This window comes from Eurosta solidaginis, chromosome 2 (assembly GCF_040869045.1).
Source record: "Eurosta solidaginis isolate ZX-2024a chromosome 2, ASM4086904v1, whole genome shotgun sequence".
In the NCBI taxonomy this organism is placed as follows: Eukaryota; Metazoa; Arthropoda; class Insecta; order Diptera; family Tephritidae; genus Eurosta; species Eurosta solidaginis.
In genome coordinates, this window is record NC_090320.1 from 236,699,088 (window position 1) to 236,713,652 (window position 14,565).

Below are 14,565 nucleotides of genomic sequence, written 5' to 3' on the forward strand. Positions count from 1 at the left end.
AGAACAATTTTCTTCTAATTTAAAAACCTTATTTCTAAAATTTTGATGTTGCTTTGCCCGGGGTGCGAACCCAGGGCGTACGGTGTGGTAGGCGGAGCACGCTACCATCACACAACGGTGGCCGCCATCAGCGTAATGCTGGTCGCATAAGTTTTCAACAAATGGATCCATCAATGGCTATGGTATGAGTATATATAATTCTTAAGTCAATTTTGGTTTGAAACTGTCTTTTATTATTAGGTTTATTATGATTGGAAATTCTTATGGAAATGCAATCTTAAAAAGCTTTATAAACCTTTTTCATGAGTAAGGGGGTTTTGCGAAAATAATTTTTTTAAGTTCAGCTAGATATAAAAGTATGTTTTTCGTTTTTTATACTCAGCGTGCTTCGAACACAGAGTATATTAACTTTGTTTGGATAACGTTTGGTTGTACAGGTATAAAGGAATCGAGATAGATATAGACTTCAATATATCAAAATCATCAGTATCGAAAAAAAATTTGATCGAGCCATGTCCGTCCATCCGTCCTGTCTGTTAACACGATAACTTGAGTAAATTTTGAGGTATCATGATGAAATTTGTTATGTGGGTTCCTGGGCTCTCATCTCAGAACGCTATTTAAAATGAACGATATCGATATCGAAAATTTCGAAAAACAGAAAAAATGCGTAAATTCATTACCAAAGGCGGATAAAGCGATGAAACTTGATAGGTGAGTTGAACTTATGACGCAGAATAGAAAATTAGTAAAATTTTGGACAATGGGCGTGGCACCTCCCACTTTTAAAAGAAGGTAATTTAAAAGTTTTGCAAGTTGTAATTTGGCATTCGTTGAAGATATCATGATGAAATTTGGCAGTAACGTTACTCCTATTACTATATGTACGCTTAATAAAAATTTACAAAATCGGAGAAGGACCACACCCACTTAAAAAAAAAATTTTTTTTTAAGTAAAATTTTAACAAAAAATTTAATATCTTTAGAGTATATAAGTAAATTATGTCAACATTCAACACCAGTAATGATATGGTGCAACAAAATACAAAAATAAAAGAAAATTTCAAAATGGGCATGGCTCCGCCCTTTTTCATTTAATTTTTCTAGAATACCTTTAATGCCATAAGTGGAACAAAAATTTACCAATCCTTGTGAAATTTGGTAGGGGCATAGATTCTGTGACGATAACTGTGAAAAAGGGCGAAATCGGTTGAAGCCACGCCCAGTTTTTATACACAGTCGACCGCCTGTCCTTCCGCTCGGCCATTAACACGATAACTTGAGCAAAAATCGACATATGTTTACTGAACTTAGTTCACGTACTTATCTGAACTCACTTTATCTTGGTATAAAAAATGGCAGAAAACCGGCTATAACCACGCCCACCTTTTCGATATCGAAAATTACGATAAATAAAAAAAATGCCATAATTCCAAACCAAATATGAAAATAGGGATGAAACATGGTAATTGGATTGGTTTATTGAAAAAACTTTGTAAAATGTGTGTGACGCCCACCATATTAAGTAGAAGAAAATGAAAAAGTTCTGCAGGGCGAAATCAAAAGCCCTTGGAATCATGGCAGGAATACTGTTCGTGGTATTACATATATAAATAAATTATCGGTATCCGACAGATGATGTTCTGGGTCACGCAGGTCCACATTTTGGTCGATATCTCGAAAACGCCTTCACATATACAACTAACTCCCTTTTAAAACCCAAACTAATACCTTTAATTTGATACCGATATCGTACAAACACATTATAGAGTCACCCTTGATCCACATTTATGGCGTTATCTCGAAAAGGCGTCCACCTATAGGACAAAGGCCCACTCCCTTTTAAAATACTCATTAACACCTTTCATTTGATACCCTTATCATACAAACACATTCTAGAGTCACCCCTGGTCCACCTTTATGGCGCTATCTCGAAAAGGCGTCCAGCTATGGAACTAAGGCCCATTCCCTTTTAAAATACTAATTAACACCTTTCATTTGATACCCGTATCGTACATACACATTCTAGAGTCACCCCTGGTCCACTTTTATGGCGCTGTCTCGAAAAGGCGTCCAGCTATAGAACTAAGGCCCACTCCCTTTTAAAATACTCTTTAATACCATCCATCTGATATCCATGTCATACAAACAATTTCCTTTCTAGGTTCATTTTCTTACATGGTGGTTTTCCTTTATTTTGTCTCCAAAGCTCTCAGCTGAGTATATAATGTTCGGTTGCACCCGAACTTAGCCTCCGTTACTTGTTTTTTTTTTTTTTATTATTTACTGTTTTCTATAAATTCGATTTCGTTTCCGGAAGTTAGTTTTAATAAAATATTTTTGCTATGATTTTTATTTTGTTCTCGACTTTACATATACTTTGAAATCATTGTAATTTAGATTTTGAGTTTGATGTTTGAAGTTAGATATTGCAGTTAGGTGTCTCAAAACCAAATTTGACAAGAGATGACTGAAAATCGTTCCAACATGCATCAATTGTCGTTAGTATTAAACTGAAAATTTTGAATTTAATTTTTATAATTTTTTTCTTTTTAATTATTGAATTGAGCTTGATTTTCATTACTATTTCCACTGCTAAGTGGAATATCACCCTATTTCAGAATTTGTTCCAAAAACTTCCTCAGAAAACATGATAGCGTCCTGTCTCAGAATGGTTTGATCACTGCCAGTGTCAAAATGTACTGAGATTTAGCTTAGATAGGGCATTTTTTAAACAAAATCTGACACAGGAAGTTCTTCAACCGAATTCTGAGATAGGGCGTTTTCGAAATGATGGCCGAGAAAGGGTGATATTCTAATCAGCAGTCCATTTGGGTTATATTTTGCTTACGAATTTAATTTTTTTCTTGACCTTAAAACAATTTAAACTTTGAATTTTTTTTTTTTTCATTTCGATTTTGAATTTTTGTTTTTCCTTTTTAGTATTAAACTGAAAGTTAAAGTTCTAAACAAAATATTTTAATTTTTCATTTTTAATTAATAATTTAAAATTTTTAAAGTATTCAAGTTTCGATTCGAGCCCAAGGCCAGATTAATAATTTTTATGTTAATTATTGTTTTTTCTTTTTTTAATTTTGCTAAATTTGAAGAATTGTTTTTTATTTTTGGAATAAAAGGTAGAACATTTTTCAGACAACCTGCAATAGCTGCGCAGATAGATCCATTTCGAAGGGTGCTAAGCTTAAAAAAAAAAATTAAAATCGCCTTTAACTTTTGCGCTTCCCAACACTTGTCGAAAGCTAAAAATGAGCAAATGTAAAATTGGTATTTTTGCGTTACTTGTTCTTATAAACATGCACGATAGCTAGAAAGAGAAACGCACTTCATTTCGTTTTTGTTCTTGCCCGTTTTGGGAAAGGCGAGTTAATACAAGTGGTGGTAAAGGAAAGTACATATGTGAGTAATGTCAAAATCAACGCGAGTTCAAATTGATAAAGAATGCGAATGATGATTTTGACATTTAACCTCCAGATTACCAAATATGTACGTATGTCTGAGTGCCACCACTTGTAAATATTCGTTGATTTTGAACTTTAATTCATCAGTTCGTGGAATTCGAACAGTTGTTGGCACTTTTAAAAACACCTGAACATTTTCTTGAGTTGATATAAAGACAGCGTTTGCAAATTTAAAGTTAAAAGTAAGCACTAGTTTCTGGAAACAATTAAATGTTTATATTAGTATGAACTAATCTTTCTTTACATAATGCCAAAGGTAAAATAAAGGCTATCTTCTTAGTTGGCAAGGTATGTGTCTGAGTTTCCAGTCTTCAGAAGTGATGGAAGCATATTGTATTGCAACATTTGTGATAAAATGGTGAATGCAGAACGCAGATCCTGTGCGATGCAGCATTTACAAAGCGCCGGGCATAAAGAAAAAGCCAGCCTGCATTCCAGCTTACAAGTCCAATCACAAGAATTATTAACAGCATATATATCGAAAAGTGCAGAATTCGCGAAAGATTTGTGTGAAGCTTTCGTTTCGTCCGATATTCCTTGTATAAAATAAGAAATGACCACCTGAATTCATTTTTTGAGAAATATATTGCTATGACTTGCCATCAGAAACCACTTTCAGATCTACAGTCAGCAGTTTATATGAGCTTACAATAAATAATATCAAAAACGCTATAAAAAACCAATACCTATGGATCTCAATGGACGAAACTACTGACGCGTCAGGCCGATATGTATTATCAAAAGATGAGAAAGTCGCAAAGCAAACACTTTTGATAAACATTGCTTTATTAGAGTCAGTAAATCACTACTCAATAGCTCGACTATTTGCGGATTCAGTTGACATTTTCGGACCAGATTTCAACAAGGAGGCTATACTTCTTTTCATCACTGATACTGCTCCGTACATGGTGAAAGTTGCAAAAGCGATTAAAGTTTTTTAACAGAAAGTTGTTCATTTGACGTGTTTAACACATGGATTGCATAGGGTATGTGAGGAAATTCGCAGCCGTTTCCCAACTGTTGCCCGACTAGTAGCAAGCGGAAAAAAATCATTTCTGAAAGCAACATCACGGTTGGCAATTTTTAAAGAAATATAACCCGAACTACCCTTACCGCCATTACGCGGTGGGGAACATGGATACACGCTGCAGTTTATTATGCAGAAAACTATCAACAAATACAACGGATCGCTATTATGATGATGGATGCAGAGGATTCACAATCTGTGAAAGATATGCAAGAATTATTCAAAAATCACGATTTAAGTTTGCAACTTATTTATATAAAATCTAACTTTTCTGATTTAGTTGACGCCATAAAGCAACTTCAAACAAGTAATTAAAGTTTAGCTAATCAAATTAAAATAGTTGAAGATGTAAAAGAAGCTATTGATAAACGTGACTCCGACTCTGTAAAAAAAATTTGCAAATGTTTAAAAAAAATAAAGGTTTTAATATCAAAAAAAAAAAACAATAGCTAGTCAAATTTCTGAGCAAAATTCTAATGAAACGGAGCCTCTTGAAAAATTCTCAATATCTGAAATTGCTGCCTTTAAATTTGCACCAATTACCTCTCAGTTGAGGTAGAGAGAAGTTTTTCCATGTATAACGCAGCTTATCGTGCTAATAGACACAATTTTTTGTTCGAAAAATTAGCACAAATGTTTATTGTTTATTTTAACAGCAACATACACACATATGTACAAAATTAATCAAATATTAAAAATTAACTTTTCCACCATAGCCCATGGGACACGGATTAAACAAGGAAGTGGCGCGGACCATGGGTTTGTTTAGTTTATCTAGTTGTTACCATTGCCCAAGTAATTAAAAAAAAATGCAATTTAAATTTCTGCAGAAAGGAACCCTCTGTATATTTAAATATTATTTTTTTACCCTTTCATTTTCTCTAGTAGGGCAGAAAGATAACCCAAAAAACCTATTGTCCGAATCAATTCCGTATTCAGCAGATTTTCCGTCTTCCTCGCCTGGACTACTAATTTTAAAATTTATTATTTTCTTATGTTCTGTTCATGTTATGTTTTTCCTTTTATAAAAGAAAAATAAACGTTATATTCCAAGAAAATCTTTTGAAGTTGAGGTTCAATGGAAAAAAAATTTTAGCGCTGTTTTTAAGGACTTTTTTATGCGCATAAAACACATTTTTTAACGCATATGTTTGGTTTCCCTGCTAATCACCGTTGCGCCATCTGTTACAAATCACTGATATAGCTGGATTTTTGTTTATTGTCAATTACTTTTATTGACATTCTCATGTGCTCTTGGTTTATTAACAATTGTTTTGTTTTGTCGGCCTATTAATAAAGGATTCAAGGTTCGAAAAAAACAATAGTTAGCATAAAAATTATCGTTCTGGCCCTGAGCTCGAATCGAACCTTGAATCATTTATCAAAAGGCCGATAAAGACAAAAGCAATTCTTAAAATGTTAAGTTTACGATTATTATACTCAGCGTGCTTTGCACACAGAGCGTATTAACTTTGATTGGATAACGGTTGGTTGTACAGGTATAAAGTAATCGAAATAGATATAGACTTCCATATATCAAAATCATCAGTATCGAAAAAAAAATTTGATTGAGCCATGTCCGTCCGTCCGTCCGTCCGCTGACACGATAATGTAAGTAAATATTGAGATATATTCACCAAATTTGGTACACGATCTTATCTGAACCCAGAATAGATTGGTATTGAAAATGAGCGAAATTGGATGACAACCACGCCGACTTTTTATATATATAACATTTTGGAAAATACAAAAAACCTGATTATTTAGTAAATAATATACATAGAATGTTGAAATTTGACGTGTGGACTGATATTGAGACTTTTGATATAAATTTGAAAAAAATTTTTAAAAGACCCACTTTTATAAAAAAATATTTTTAAAAGGGTCGTGGGAGAATAAAATAAGATATATCTTTGCAAAAAAGGGCTTTATATCAATATCCCAAGTGGATGTATAACAATAATCAGGAAAAATTTCAAATTTAATAAAATGGGCGTGGCACCGTCCCTTTTATGACTAAGCAATTTTCTATGTTTTGGGAGCCATAACTCGAATAAAAATTTACATATCGTAAACAAAATTGGGTACACAAATTTTCCCTATAACAGGAAATATTTATAGAAAAAATGGACGAGATCGGTTAAAGATCACGCCCACTTTTATATAAAATATTTCTAAAAGGGTCGTAGACGAAAATAATGAGCTATATCTTAGCGAAGAAAAGCTTTCTATCAATTGAATTTTACTTTCTAATTTGAATTATTACATTAATTTGGAAAACACTAAAATTTTTGAAAATGGGTTTGGCACCGCCCCTTTTATGACTAAGCAATTTTCTATGTTTCGGGAGCTATAACTCGAAGAAAAATTAACGGATCGTAATACAAATGGGTACAAAAATTTTCCGTATAGTAGAAAATATTTCTAGTCAAAATGGACGGGGTCGGTTAAAGGCCACGGCAACTTAGATATAAAATAAGTTTAAAAGGGTCGTAGACTAGAATAATAAGCTATAGGTTAGCAAAAATTAGTTTTGAATCAATGATTTCTCACATATCAAGTTTTATTGTAAGAGCAAATGGGGAGACATTTTTTTTAACGGGCGGTACCACGTGTTATGTAGAAAAGTAATTTATGTGAAATGAAATGTGCAATTGAAGCTCCCGCTAAGTATATAATGTTCGGTTATACCCGAACTTAGACACCTTTACTCGTTTCTTTTTTCTATATTTAATGCTTAGAATATACCTTTTCTCTTCAAAGTTTAAATCAATTTTTAAAGTTTTTTTTTTTAGTTTAAATATTTTTAATTTAAATTCTGAATATAAAATTTCTAAATTTTTTGATCTCTTATTCAAGCTTTCTTTTTGCTTGTATAATAAATTCTTTTTTATGCTCCCATATTGCTTCCTCTGCAAATCACGCCTCGCTTCGAAGTTCTACCCGATAGCCTACGCACAAAAGTATTGGCCGCGTGCACACAACCACTATTCGAAAGCGCAAAAACACGCTCACAAGAATGAGTGTCCACATTGGCAGGTATTGAATCACATTTTACTACGCTAAACTCTATTGGAGGGCTGTTAAACTGCAGAACACCCTGTACATCTATGACGACAGCTTCGGGCGCTGCCTCTAGTGATGCTAACAAAAGTAAAGCTCCATGTACAACAATAGCAAAAACAGTAGCAACAACGGCACGCGCTAATACGGGAGCAACAGAGGTGACGGCGGCAGTCATTGAAAATTATAAGAAGCTTTACAAGAATCGAACTGTAAGTTTTTGTTATTCTGAAGGTCTCTAAATTATACTAGAGTTCGCCCAGAGGTAAAAATTCAACCACAGGAATGGAAAGGACAGGAAAGGAAATGAAAGGAAAGGAAAGGAAAGGAAAGGAAGGAAAATCAATGGAAGGGAAATGAAAATAAAAGAAATATAATTTGTCATTTTAATATATTAATAGGAACATTCGATGGGTAATATAATGAATAAGTAAGCTCAAAATAGAGAAATTTTATATTGCTATGGCAGGAGGGGTATGATTTAATCAATCTGCTTCTCGTAAACAAAAGGTAGGAAAAGGAAAGGTAAGGAAAGGAAAAGAAAGGAAAGGAAGGAAAATCAATGGAAGGGAAATGAAAATAAAAGAAATGAAAGAAAAGAAAAGTAGAGGAATGGAAAGAAAAGGAAAGGAAAGGAATGGAAAGGAAAAGAAAGGAAAAGAAAGGAAGGAAAGGAAAGGAGAGGAAAAGAAAGGAAGGAATGGAAAGAAGGAATATGCATGGAAGAGAAATGAAAGTAAAAGAAAGGAAATAAATAGAAAATTAAAAGAAAGGAAAGGAAAGGAAAATAAAGGAAAGGAAAAGAAAGGAAAGGAAAGGAAAGGAAAGGAAAGGAAAGGAAAGGAAAGGAAAGGAAAGGAAAGGAAAGGAAAGGAAAGGAAAAGAAAGAAAAGAAAACAAAGGAAAGGAAAATAAAAGAATAGATTGGAAAATAAAGGAAAGCAAAGGAAAGAAAAGAAATATACTTGATGCATGATCAGCTATGTATTTTTGTTTAATTTTTATTGTGTACAAAGCAACTCCTCGGCCATGCTCACGATTCAGCATAGTACACAAAAAGCAAATACACACACACAGCGTGTCTATAGTATGAATAAGTGCATGTGTAGTGGTGTGACTTTTATGTTAAATTTTTAATATTAAAATGATTTTTTAATTTTTTTTATTTATGGATTACTGTGCAGCTCAAAATTTCCTATCAATGCATATATAATTTGTATACCTTAGAATTATAGTTTAGCAGAAAACGGTTCCACATTTTTTCATCTTGTCTATTTATATATAAGATAATTTACTAATAAAAAATGTGTAGAAATTTGATTGATAAAAGTGTTTTAATTTTGTTTGCAGATTTCGAAAATGTGAATCACATAAATGCCTCTGGTTTGACAAGTAATGGCTGTGATGCTGATGCGGAACCAGATTGCGATGATGAATTTGAGATAATTTCATAGTTTTAAAAAATTCGATAGGAAAAAAATATTTCTATAGTTTTATAGGCCTAATTTTATGTTTCAAAGTGTGCATTAATTGAAAAAAAAAGCATTTAACTTTAGACGATTTTATAAATTTATTATTTATAGTTATGTATGTATTGTCGTTTTCTACACAAAATTGCAAGCACATTAAAATATTTTAATAATTTTGTAATTTGCGTTTTCAAATGCTAACAGTTGTTTTAAGTAAACAAGTTTTTCCTTTGGTTGAATAAAGAATGTAAAGCCTCATATTTTTAATTCGGAGATTCATTGCAATGATTACCAAATATATAGAAATGACCGCTTGAACAGAGTTGGAGGTGGAGTTTTGCTCGCGGTACATTCTTCTATACCTTCCGCTGAGGTAAATTTACCTGTTATTGAAGCTACGGAATTTAAGTGCATTAGAACCCAGCTGGGAATAAGTTTTACCTATATTGCCATTCGCTCTATCCCACCATCTTCAGATCCCTCGGTGTATATGAACCATATTTCGTTACTGATAGTTATCAGTTCAATGTTGGAGCCTATTGACTCGATAATTGTCTTGGGTGACTTTAATCTTCCGCACGTATCGTGGACTGCATCCGACTATGGTATTATACTGGTTTCTTCAAAATTGTCTAGCATCGACTTTTTAGGTGAAATAATTGAACTTTGCCTAAGACAGATAAATATAGTTCCAAACATGTTAAGGAGGGTACTTGATCTGGTATTTGTTGATGATACATCAAAATCCATTCTTAGGAGAAATGAACCTCTTACTGTACCTGAGGACCCTTACCATCCTTCGCTGGAAATAGTTTACGAATTAGAAGAAAGTTCGCGGAGTTGCACTACCACAGAAAACGACTCTAGTTTTAGATTCCAATTCGCGAAGGCTAATTTTAATAAACTCAACCAAATTTTATCTACAATAGTTTGGCCCAAATACGGTGCAGATATTGACAAAAACGTTTCTGACTTCAATGCAATCATTCACGCTATTCTGGGAAGACATGTACCTAACCGTAAACGTGTTTCCACTGAACTAGTCCAAATATGGTACACCAAAGAACTGAAATCTTTAAAAAATAAAAAATCGCGTTCCTGCAAGCTGTACAAGAAGACGGGTTCACACTCCGACTACTTGAAGTACTCTATATTGCGTCATAAATATTTTGAATTAAATAAAAAGTGTAACAATACCTATCTCTGTGCGATGAAAAAGAAAATAACTTGCAATCCGAAAGCTTTCTATGATTTCGTGAACTCTAAACGTAGGGTTAAAGGTTTTCCTTCTGGTATGAAATACCGTGATGACTTCTCTAGCGAATCAAGATATTAATAATTTATTTGCACAATTTTTCAAAGCTAACTATTTCGCTGAATTAATTTCTTTGTCTAGTGAATACCCGTATCAACTTAACTTACTGAACGCAATTAATATTCCATCAATATCTCTAGAAGTGGTTCTTAATTATTTAACTTCTTTGGAGGAATCTTATAAATACGGTCCTGACCTAATTCCCACATGTTTTCTCAAAAAATGCGCAGAACACATTTATCAGCCCATAACAGATTTATGCAACATGTCCCTTAAACATGGAGTTTTTCCTTCTGCTTGGAAGGAATCTTTTCTAATACCCCTCCACAAAAACGGCAGTAGCTCATGTGAAGAAAATTATCGAGGAATTGCAAAATTGTCTGCCATCCCAAAGGTATTTGAAGCCATTGTTACCAATCAGCTAACATTTTCAATTTCTGCATTGATTGCAGACTCTCAACATGGATTCTGTAAAGGCAAATCTACCATTACCAACCTACTTGAATTCACAACTCATGTTTCTAATGGATTTAGAGAAAATCTTCACACCGATATTATTTACACTGATTTGAGTAAAGCATTTGAAAAAATTTCCCATTCATAGCTCATCCACAAGCTGGATCGACTTGGCTTCCAACCTGGTCTCACTCAGTGGATATCTTCATATCTCTGCGGTAGAACGCAAGAAGTAATTTTTAAAAGTACTCCTTCATATGTCATTAATGTTCCCTCCGGCGTCCCACAGAGCAGTCATCTCGGTCCAATTCTGTTCTTGCTATTTATTAATGACATCTCTACCCTAATAAAGTATTCCAAAATTTTAATGTATGCTGATGATGTAAAACTTTTTAGTTCCTATGCGTCTATTGAAGAACGTCCCTTGCTTCAAGCGGATTTAAATTGCTTAGTTGCTTGGTGCAACGCGAATTCAATGCCGCTGAACATCAATAAATGTAAGTTAATGTGCCTCTCTCGGAGATCTTTGCCAGCAGCCTCTTATATAATTGATAATTATGTCTTGTATCAGTAAATTATTTTGTTGACTTGGGAGTCACGATGGTTGCTAAACTTAGTTTCAATCTTCATATTATGACTACTGCCAATAAGGCTAGAGGTGTTCTGTCATTCGTGAAGAGACGGTTTAAAGAATTTAGTGACCCTTATGTAACCAAAGCCCTTTTTACCACATTAGTTAGACCGATACTAGAATACGAATCAATAGTCTGGAATCCGCGATATCAAGTTCATGCAGATAGGCTTGAGTCAATACAGAAGCAATTTTTACTTTTTTCTTTAAGGAATTTTCATTGGGACTCCGCATATAATCTTCCACCTTATAATAGTCTGCAAAAAGCCCTTTGCATCATAGAGGCGTGGTGCGATACCAAAGGATTGTCTATAAATCCTAACAACACTGTTATAATGCCTTTTACCCGGAGAAGGAAATTATCCATCCCAGAACCATCCCTGGGCGGTACAAAAATACAAGTCTCAATGGAGGCTAAATATCTAGGGTTGCTCATTTGAATGCTATCCTAAACAAGGCAACAAGAGCTTTCTTCGCCTGTACTCGTGTCTACGGCAAAACCTGAGGGATTTGTCCAAAAATGGTATATTGGACATTTAATACTGTCGTGAGGCCAATAGTCACCTATGCTTCTCTAGATTGGTGGCAGAAGGCCACGCAAAACAAGGCAATGGCTAAACTAAGCAAACTGCATCGATTAGTTTGCGTTGGCATAACGGGTGCGATGAGAACCGCCCCTGCTGACGCATTTAGTTCTTTAGTCGGAATACCTCCCTTCCCTATTCTGATAGAAAAACAGGCAACACTAGGTGCACTAAGACTTCCAAATATTTCTGTGTTGAAGGAAGGAAATATGATAGGGCATATGAATGTAATAAGAAAATTCATAGGAAATCCCTCATTATAACTGCGTGACGTAATGTCCCGTAAGCTCAGAATCTCACGGAACTTTAAAGTGTCCATTGTGGACAGGACCCACTGGGAAATAGGGAATCCTTATAATGACCCTGACTCAGAGGTTTGGTACACGGATGAATCAAAATTCGATGACGGAAGAACGGGAGCTGGAATCAATGGGATGTTACCCCACCATATTTCAGGCAGAAATTCATGCAATAGAGGTCTGTGGTAGAGAATGTCTGCGGAGAGGCTCAATATCGGAGAGCATCTACATTATGTCGGACAGCCAGGCGGCACTGTGTGCCTTGCAGTCCTGCACAGTTACATCTAAGCTAGTGGATGAATGCACTGAAATCCTTAATGCCCTGGGAACCAAAAACAAGGTTTTGTTGGGATGGGTTCCCGGACATCAGGGACATGAAGGTAATGAACATGCAGATTACCTAGCAAAGCAGGGTGCTACATCAGCATTCTATGGTCCAGAGCCCTTTTTTGGACTCAGAAAAGCACACACCAGGGAAACTATAAGTAACTGGGAAACTAAACAATTCAGACGTCACTGGATTGATTACCCAGGCCAAAGGCAGACCAAACTGTTTATACTTCCGGCAACGAAATTATCAGTCGAACTCATTAACCTAAGCAGGGAGGACCTAAGAACTCTTACTGGGTACTACACGGGACACTGCGGTCTACGATATCACCTGAGTAAATTAAATCTTTCTGATACCCAAATTTGTCGTTTCTGTGAGCTGGATGATGAAACGCCGGCGTCGCTCTAGTTAGACAGAGACTATCCCATCTAGGTGGTGGGACTCTTAATCCCTATGTGATATAGAGTAAAAAGTCTGAAGCGGTTCTTAGATACATCAAGCGCCTCCAGATACAAAATTAGGCTGAAAGGTCTTGCACAATAGATCTGCAGATAGGTCGCAGTGCTTCCAGATCTATTAATAATAATAATAATATACTATTCTGTTAAATCTTATCAATTTTCCAACTCTCGCTAGTCGTAGAGAAATGCTAGGCGTATTATTTATGGCTAAACTATTGAATGGACTAATTTCTAGCCACTTTCTTTTGAACGAAGTAAACTTCAATGTCCCATCACGAGCGTCAAGACATTACAAACCTCTTCTTTTGAGGCAGTGCAGAACTAATTTCGAATTAAATGAACCTTTCCGGTGTTTGTGTCATGATTTTAACTCTCATTCGAATTCATTTGATATGACGGATTCACTTTTGACTATGAGGAAAACTCTCCTATCCTATCTTAACTCGTAACAAAATAAAAATAAAAAAATAAAAATTTGTATATGCTAAAAGCGTTAACTTATTTAACAATTTACTATATGTTTAACTTTCAAGTGTTATGTATATAATACTCAGCTGATGATTTTTATTCTGTAGTTGAGCAGTTTTAGACCTCGACGCTTAACAAAGCTCCGCCTATCAACAACTCGGCAAAAACAAAAACAAATCCGTGCGTCATGCGGATGCGCCCCTCGTGTCGGTTGGCGGGCTTTGGAGGGTATTAATCCATTGGGTTTATTATTATTAAAAATGAATTCGAAGATTCTTTGTGAAAACCGGAACTGGCCACATAGTCATAAAATTCACAATGTAAGAGTTTTCAGTATACATTCTGAGGAATGTAAATCAGCGCGCGCTATAAGCGTTGAAAACTAAAATAGTCAATAATGAGCATGAATTTTTCATAATTAAATTTTTGAAACCACTAAAAACATACACACAGACAAATAAAAATGAGAAAACTATAAAAAAATCTTAATACTATGCAATAAGTTTGTATGTCAAATAAATAAACTAACAAAAATAATGTATGTACGTTAGAGCCTATGCATTAACGGATACATACTTTAATATAAAAAATAGAAATAAAATGCATAAATATATAAAACAAAGAAAAATATATGTAAACAATTTTTAAATAATAATTAATTGTTGGCTTGTACAAATACAAATAAATAAAAAATTAACTGAAAAATAAAAAAAATTAAAAACATGTTTTACTTATTGTATTTATATACAGACTGGTTTGTAGGCGGGAAACTATTTACAAACATACGCTAGTTAAATCTAATTTATAACTTTTAATTGATTTTTAATCAAAATAAATACGATTGTATTAAAAAAGCATTAAGAGTATGTTTTGCCCATCTGTGCATGTGAAACATTTACATATTTCATTGTATTTATTTATGTGACATTAAATAATGTTTCAATTCGACACGCGATCTCTAAGAGAAATAATTATATGAACG

At 34.2% G+C, this 14,565-nt stretch overlaps 1 pseudogene; it reads left to right on the forward strand.

Annotated features, from left to right (window-relative positions):
* The window catches only part of LOC137240713 (protein spaetzle 3-like), a 154,313-nt pseudogene extending 139,987 nt beyond the window's left edge, over window positions 1–14,326 (forward strand).
* Window positions 14,327–14,565: the final 239 nt, after the last annotated feature.